The sequence below is a fragment of the Capricornis sumatraensis genome, chromosome 3, assembly GCF_032405125.1.
Source record: "Capricornis sumatraensis isolate serow.1 chromosome 3, serow.2, whole genome shotgun sequence".
NCBI lineage: Eukaryota > Metazoa > Chordata > Mammalia > Artiodactyla > Bovidae > Capricornis > Capricornis sumatraensis.
This window is the reverse complement of record NC_091071.1, coordinates 54,380,298-54,389,070: the sequence shown is the minus strand read 5'-3', so window position 1 is coordinate 54,389,070 and position 8,773 is coordinate 54,380,298. Positions and strand designations below refer to the sequence as shown.

General features: G+C 41.1%; 1 pseudogene; it reads right to left on the bottom strand.

Moving 5' to 3' along the window:
* Nucleotides 1–7,366: 7,366 nt before the first annotated feature.
* On the bottom strand, nt 7,367–7,888 carry LOC138075370 (glycine cleavage system H protein, mitochondrial pseudogene; annotated as a pseudogene).
* Nucleotides 7,889–8,773: the final 885 nt, after the last annotated feature.

The following is an 8,773-nucleotide window of genomic DNA, read 5'->3' as shown; positions in this document are numbered from 1 at the left end:
AAATATAGCTCCCTGTGCTATACAGTAGGTGTGTATTGTTTATCTATTAAGACTTTATATACATTAGTGTGCCTGTGTTAGATCCCAAACTCCTAATTTATATCCCTTCCCACTGCTATCCACTTTGGTAACCATAAGTTTATTTTCTATATCTATGAGTCTATTTCTGTTTTACAAGTAGGTTCATTTGTATTAAATTTTTAGATTTCACATATAAGTGATATCATATGAAATTTGTCTTTTTCTGTCTTACTTCACTTAGTATAATAATTTCTACGTCCATCCAAGTTGTTGCAAATGGCATTATGGCATTCTTTTTATGGTTGAGTAATTTTCCATTTATTCATTGGAAGGACTGAAGCTCCAATACTTTGGCCACTTGATGGGAAGAACTGACTCATTGGAAAAGACCCTAATGCTGGGAAAGATTGAAGGCAAAAGGAGAAGGGGGCAGCAGAGGATAAGATGGTTACTACATCACTGACTCAATGGATATGAAACTGAGCCAACACTGGGAGATGGTGAAGGACAGTGGAGCCTGGCATGCTGCAGTCCATTGGTCCCAAAGAGTCGGACATGACTTAGCAATTGAACAACAACAAATGTTCTATTGTGTGCATGCATATGTGTTTGTGTACCCCACATCTTCTTTATACATTCATCTATCAGTGGACATTTAGGTTGCTTCCATGTCTTATATATTGTAAATAGTGCTGCTATGAACACTGAGGTGTTTATGTCTTTTTTGAATTTGAGTTTTTGTCTTTTCCAGATATATGCCCAGGAATGAGGCTACTAGATGATATGGTAATTCTAATTTTAGTTTTTTAAGGCACCTCAATACGGTTCTCCACAGTGGTTGCACCAATTTACACTCCCAGCAACAGTGTAAGAGGGTACACTTTCCTCTGCACTGTCTCCAAGATCTATTATTTATAGACTTTTTGATGGGGGCCATTCTGACTGGTGTGAAATGATACCTCATTGTAGTTTTCATTTGCATTTCTCTAAGTTAGCAATGTTGGGCATCTTTTCATGTGCCTGTTTGACCATATACTTTTAGTAGATACTACGCTCTAAGAACTATCCAGTACTTACTTACATCCAGTACTATCCAAAGAAATATGTGAGATATCAAAATAGATATCTCATTCCAGTGATGTATCTTTCTTACAGTGATTTCTTTCTTATTCTTTGAAAGTAAGTCATTTTAAGCATTATATACATATTAAAACAATTTGGATATAATATGGAATATAATTTTTCTGACTTGTATGAATATGTATCTTAAAACAAAAGAAATATTATGTTTTGAATAATGTCATGAAGGATAATTTAAAAATTAAATTTCTAGACACAGATGACCTTTTACTTTCTCCACTGTCTTTGTACTAGTCAGTGTGAATAATTAATCATGTAATTTATATCTATGCTTTCTCACCTATAACCCCAAATGAAATAAAGCTACAGAGATCCGGAACTCTCTGGTGCCCAACGTAAGGATTCAAGACAGTCTCAGAAATATGCTTTGAGGATTTCTCTCCTGTCTTTACCACCAGCCAGAAAAGGGAGCAGAACAAATTGTAATAGTCTCCCCGAGCTTTGATGTTTGCGGTGGGGTCTTCCTGTCACAGGCATCAGCAGCAGGGCAAGGCACAAACACTGCCCTCAGGGCAACTTCACAGGCAGTTCTTCTGGCCAGACCCCACAGCCCCACACACAACTGCCTTGAGGCAGGCTTCTTTTCCAAGATTGGTTCTTCTGACTCTGATCAATTCTCTGAGCTTGGAAAAGAGTTTGAATGTCTCTCTCTCTCTCTCTCTCTCTCCCTCCCCCCCCCCCTCTTTTAAAATCACAATTGATTACTGTTTCTAAGCAACAAAGACAGATCCTGTGACTCAAAGCACATGAATGCCAAGACACCTCTAACACAACATCATCAAAGACAAGCCATTACCACAATAAGGATTTAATAATAAGTGAGAGGTGTTACTAAGCTCTGAATCGATATTATTGCACAGTAATGATTAATACTTGGTTAAGACTTACTGTCCTATTTTTCAAACATTACAGAGTTCTGGCAGGATGCAGTGGAGGAACTGACAGCAAGCCATATCTGCATCTTACATTTTAAATGCAGCTTCTGGTGCCCACTCCAGGAGTGAGTCAGAATCTTAAGAGGCACCTGAGCATCTGAATTTCAAACAGTCTTGCATGATATATATGCAAACTAAAGTTTGAGAGCAATTGTCCTCATTGAATTTTTTAAGATGTATGGAAACAGGCCTTACACGTGTTTTATTAACAGCAGTTAAAGTTTTCTTCTTGATCCTTGCTTATAACAACATCCTTAGCAAAGTCATGGTGCTGTGATTAAAACAGTGAATGTCTAAATAACCTCTTCTAGCTCCACAAATAACACATTTTTTATCCTCTGAAATCAATAAAATATAAAGCTTTCCTTCCTTTTTCTCTCCTCTCTATATCCGCCTCTTCATAGTCTCTGCCCCAGTGACTTACTCTGCTAAACTAAAAATAAATAAACCAAAAGAGGGCAATAACATATCATTCACAAACTCTCACTTACCTGTTGTGGCACATAGCATTTATGTGATGAATTGCCTATGCCTGTTAGTGGCTCAACAACCTGGTTATTTAGTTATTTTAGAGCTCTCAGTCAGCCTCCTTGATTTATTGGATTGGGAAACAGCAATACATTCCAAGACCAGCGCAATATCTCTGTATGTATTTAAATCAGGCAATAAAACTTACTCTACAATCTCAGCACAAGAGAAACCATGAGAAATTAACATGAACAATGCAGGATCTCCTCATTTTTATAACACCAAGAAATAAGTACATAAGTGAATGACTCTATAGTATTTGAAAGAGGATAAATGATTACCCTCTTTCCCCTTTTTTTTTCATAAAATGATTCATCTTTAATAATAAAATCTCTAAAAGTTCACTTTTATATGTTAAAGCCATAATAATAAATGTATGATATCAAATATACCATCAAACTTTTAAAAGAGCGTTTGGATGGAAAATCTCTAGAATTACAAAACAAAAAAGAATACATAAAAAGATGTCAGAGTCTTACTGATCTCAAAAAGGATCTTAGGAACCTCCCTTTGCCCCTTTCCTTCCTTGGTCCTCCCTACAGGAAGTCAGTGTGAACACAAGTACAATTTGAAGGATTTCAGTACTAGAGGTGGTGATATCCAGAGTCACAAGTATAGAAGTTGAAGACCTGACTGAGTGTTCTACTCCCAACTCCCTTTTGGAGCCTCTGAGGATCTGTTCCTATGCATGCAGGAGAAGAATCAGCTGCCCTTCAGGAGTTAAACCATTCTGAAAAGACCTCTAGAGAGGCACCTAAGCCAATTCTGTTCCAAGTCTCAGAGATGAACCAACAGCCCTACTTCTTGTACCTGGTCATAACATCTGGTGAGCTTAGGTTTTTCTCACCATGTAAGGATAAATGAGAGAGACCAGATTGTTTGGATTTAGGATAAACATAACAGAGATTACTTTGATTTTAGGACTTAGGTATAAAGAAACGTCAACATGGTCCCACCTAGCTTACTTAGGGATGGAATCAAGGGTTAGGGGATCCTATAAAAAGGAAAAGGTGCTCTTCTGCCTGCCTGAATCTCTTAAACTTATAAAATCCTTTCAAAGGAAAGAAAAAAGGGATGAGTTGGAGGGCAGAGAGGGGGATGAGGTGGGGGTGGGGGACTCATTAAGTATAAGACTGTGGATTCACAGTCCTGACTTCACATGAATTCTTTCTAGGTTTATCCCTCTCAAATATCCTGTTACAGATTTCCTTCCCCGCCAAAAAAAAAAAGTTTGAGTTATAAAAAATATTACATATATAAATATGCAAGTTTATTTGCATGTGTTTCTGTGTGTATGCATAGATAAGAAATCTAATCATTGATACCTTTAAACCAATAATAATTTAAACTATATCTATCGAGAGACACTGCTAAGATGGCAGAGGAATAGGACAGGGAGACCACTTTCTCCTCCACAAATTCATCAAAAGAACATTTAAACACTGAGTAAATTCCACAAAACAACTTCTGAATGCCAGCAGAGGACATCAGACACCCAGAAAAGCAGCCCATTGTCTTCAAAAGGAGGTAGGAAAAAATTATAAAACACAAAAAAAGAGACAAAAGAGGTAGGGATGGGGCTCTGTCCCGAGAGGGGAGTCTTGAAAAGAGGGAAGTTTCCAAGCACCAGGAGCCACTCTCACTGCCGAGTCTGTGGCGAGCCTTGGAAGCACGCAGCACAACATAGCGGGGAGGAAAAATAAATAAATAATTAAAATCCACAGATTACAAGCCCAGCGGTGGCTCCCAACCGGAGAAGCAGCACAGATGCCTGCACCCGCCACTGGCAAGCGGGGGCTGGGCAAGGAGGCCCGGGCTGCATTGCCTAGAGTGGGGATCTGGCGTGAGTGCCCCGAGCGCAGTCTGGGCAAACTATTTGGGCTTGCACCAGACTGTGGGATAACTACCACACGAAAAGCCAGTCCTAACCTAGGACACCGCCAGGCCCGCACACAGAACAAAGGACTGAACAGAGACAGCCGGCTGCAGACCACCCTCCTCTGGTGACAGGCAGCCGGAGCCAGAAGGGGGCAATTGCAGCCCCAGAGAGACATTATCTACAAAACTGTAAGCAGGCTTCTTTGCTAACTAAGACTTCTTGGGGTTCTGGACAGTCAACCTCTGCCTGAGAAGGTGCGCCGGTTGTACACCCAGTAACGGGAGAGGTGATAAGTCACAGCAACTGCGCTCGCCAAACACCTCATCATCTGAGCTGCTCAGACCTGGAAAGGGCACAAAACGCAGGCCCAATGGAGTCTGCACCTCTGAGGACTTCCCGAGTGCCTGAACCTGAGCGGCTTAGACCTGGGAGGTCCATGCAGCCCAAGGTCGGCCTCGGATGGTTCCCGGTGGAGCAACTAGAGCCTAAAAAGTGTGGGCAGGGAGGGTATACAGGCTGTGAGTGGGGGCAGGCCCAGTGTGGCTGAGGCACAGCGAGCACACGCCAGTGTTATTTGTTTGCAGCGTTCCTCTCTCCCAAAGCGTGACTGAACAACTGAGTCTAAATAGAAGTAACCAGAACCGCCCTCTTTGTGTCAGGGAGGAAATCAGACACTGAAGAGACTAGCAAATAGAAGAAGCTAAAATAGAGGGAAGCACCTTGGAAGTGAGAGGTGCAATAGATTAAAACCCTGTCGTTAGTACCAAATACATAAGAAGGGGCCTATAGATTTTGAGAAATATAAGCCGGACCAAAGAACTATTCGAAAATGAACCGACCCCACAATACCCACAAAAACACCAGAGAAAGTCCTAAATATATTTTTACTATATTTATGATCATTCTCTTGTTAATTTTTTAATTTTTAAGTCCTATATTACTCATTGACTTTTCACTCTTATAACCTATTATTACTTTGCAAAAAAAAAAAGACCTTATTTTTTAAAAAGAAACATCATATATATATATTTATAATTTTTGTGACTTTGTTATTTTTTTGTCTTTTTGTCTTTTTCTCTTCTTTTCTTTAATATTGTATTTTTGAAATTCCAGACTCTACCCTAGATTTCTAATCTTTGCTTTTCGGTATTTGTTATCAATGTTGTACCTTTAAGAAGCCAATCTTCAGTACCCATTTTTACTTGGGAGTGAGATAACTGGCTTGAATGCTCTCTCCCCCTTTGGACTGTCTTTTTTCTTCACCAGGTCATCTCTGTCTCCTCCCGACCTCCTTTCTTCTCTACCCAACTCTGTGAATCTCTGTGTGTTCCAGACACTGGAGAACACTTCAGTTCAGTTCAGTTCAGTTGTTCAGTCATGTCCAACTTTTTGCGACCCCATGAATCGCAGCACGCCAGGCCTCCCTGTCCATCACCATCTCCCAGAGTTCACTCAGACTCACGTCCATCGAGTCCGTGATGCCATCCAGCCATCCCATCCTCGGTCTTCCCCTTCTCCTCCTACCCCCAATCCCTCCCAGCATCAGAGTCTTTTCCAATGAGTCAACTCTTCGCATGAGGTGGCCAAAGTACTGGAGCTTCAGCTTTAGCATCATTCCTTCCAAAGAAATCCCAGGGCTGATCTCCTTCAGAATGGACTGGTTGAATCTCCTTGCAGTCCAAGGGACTCTCAAGAGTCTTCTCCAACACCACAGTTCAAAAGCATCAATTCTTTGGTGCTCAGCCTTCTTCACAGTCCAACTCTCACATCCATACATTACCACAGGAAAAACCATAGCCTTGACTAGATGGACCTTAGTCAGCAAAGTAATGTCTCTGCTTTTGAATATACTATCTAGGTTGGTCATAACTTTTCTTCCAAGGAGTAAGTGTCTTTTAATTTCATGGCTGCAATCACCATCTGCAGTGATTTTGGAGCCCAAAATAATAAAGTCTGACCCTGTTTCCACTGTTTCCCCATCTATTTCCCATGAAGTGATGGGACCGGATGCCATGATCTTCGTTTTCTGAATGTTGAGCTTTAAGCCAACTTTTTCACTCTCCTCTTTCACTTTCGTCAAGAGGCTTTTTAGCTCCTCTTCACTTTCTGCCATAAGGGTGGAGTCATCTGCATATCTGAGGTTATTGATATTTCTCTTGGCAATCTTGATTCCGGCTTGTGTTTCTTCCAGTCCAGAGTTTCTCATGATGTACTCTGCATAGAAGTTAAAGAAGCAGGGTGACAATATACAGCCTTGACGTACTCCTTTTCCTATTTGGAACCAGTCTATTGTTCCATGTCCAGTTTTTTTGGGTTTTTTTTTTTCATGATTAGGAAGTTGCATATTTTATTATTAAATTGTTTATTCTCCTGCAAGGCTGTTACTTCACTGTATAAAAATAGCACCAGCAAACACAGTATATTGCAAAATTAAGATAGTAATATTCTTCATTGGACACTATGCAACTAACAAACTTTTCTCCACTGGCAGTTGTTTCTAATGGGAAGATAGTTTTGACCCAAATCCAAGGATAGCTGTAAGCAAGTTACAGCGTCATATAAGGTTTAAGATAACCATGTTATCCTTGAATTACATAATTTTTGTAATGTTTTACCAGAGATAATTTCAGGAATTCTGAATATTATAACTGGAGACTAGCCTAAAAATCACAGGATGCTGTGGAAAAGATGCACAGTGTTTATCTGAAGCTGTTAGAAAGTTAAGCGGTATTTTCTTCAGGAAACATTGTTACAAGTAGTTTCTTTTGCTAAAAGTTGCTTTTTAAATGCCTATCCACCACTAATTTAAGATAACTATGCTGGATTAAGTTGTTTCAAAGTAGTTTATTTAGGGGTTCCATTTTCACTCCTCAATAGATTTTATGTATTTCTCATATGCTTCTTCACTCATTAGTTCATCTAGTTCTGAAAGGTTACTGAATGTCATCTTGATCAGCCAACCATCTTCCTAACAAGACTTGTTGACAAGTCCTGGATTTTCTGCTAGAGCTTTATTAATTTCAGTTACTTCTCCTGATAGAGGAGAATAAAGTTCACTAGCAGCTTTCACACTTTCCAAAGCACCAAACTCCTTTTGTTTGTTCAACTTTGTCCCAACTTCAGGCAGACTACAGTAAACAACATCTCCCAAAGCTTCCTGTGCAAAATTGCTGATTCCCACTGTTCCAACACCATTTTCTGTTGTTACCCATTCGTGTTTTTCTGTGAATTTCTGCACCGACAGCAGAGCAGGGCCAGTGCACAGCGCCCAGACAGCACCCGTTCACAGTCCCCAGGGCTGCAGCGAGCAGGGCGCGCTGGGTGCTGAGATGGCTCACAGGCTGCCGACCACAGCCCACACACTCCGCACCGCGCGCAGCACCATGTTCGCACAGTGCAGAGGGTCTCCGCGCGGCACCTAGAGCACCCCGGCCGGCGGGTGTGGGGAGGGACGGGGTGGCCCTGGGCCAGAGCGAGCAGGAGCAAGCTGGCTGGACCGGGCCGCAGGGGCCCAATGTCCAGTTTTAACTATTGCTTCCTGGCCTGCATACAGATTTCTCAAGAGGCAGGTCAGGTGGTCTGGTATTCCCATCTCTTTCAGAATTTTCCACAGTTTATTGTGATCCACACAGTCAAAGGCTTTGGCATAGTCAATAAAGCAGAAAGAGATGTGTTTCTGGAACTCTCTTGCTTTTTCCATGATCCAGCAGATATTGGCAATTTGATTTCTGGTTCCTCTGCCTTTTCTAAAACTAGCTTGAACATCAGGGAGTTCACGGTTCACGTATTGCTGAAGCCTGTCTTGGAGAATTTTGAGCATTACTTTACTGGCGTGTGAGATGAGCACAATTGTGCAGTAGTTTGAGCATTCTTTTGCATTTCCTTTCTTAGGGACTGGAATGAAAACTGACCTTTTCCAATCCTGTGGACATTGCTGAGTTTTCCAAATTTGCTGGCATATTGAGTGCAGCAATTTCACGGCATCATCTTCCAGGATTTGAAACAGCTCCACTGGAATTCCATCACCTCCACTAGCTTCGTTCGTAGTGATGCTTTCTAAGGACCACTTGACTTCACATTCCAGGATGTCTGGCTCTAGATTAGTGATCAGATCATCATGATTATCTGGGCCATGAAGATCTTTTTTGTACAGTTCTTCTGTCCTTTATCGAGCTCATCTTTGCATGAAATGTTCCCTTGGTATCTCTAATTTTCTTGAAGAGATCTCTAGTCTTTCCCATTCTGTTGCTTTCCTCTATTTCTTTGAACT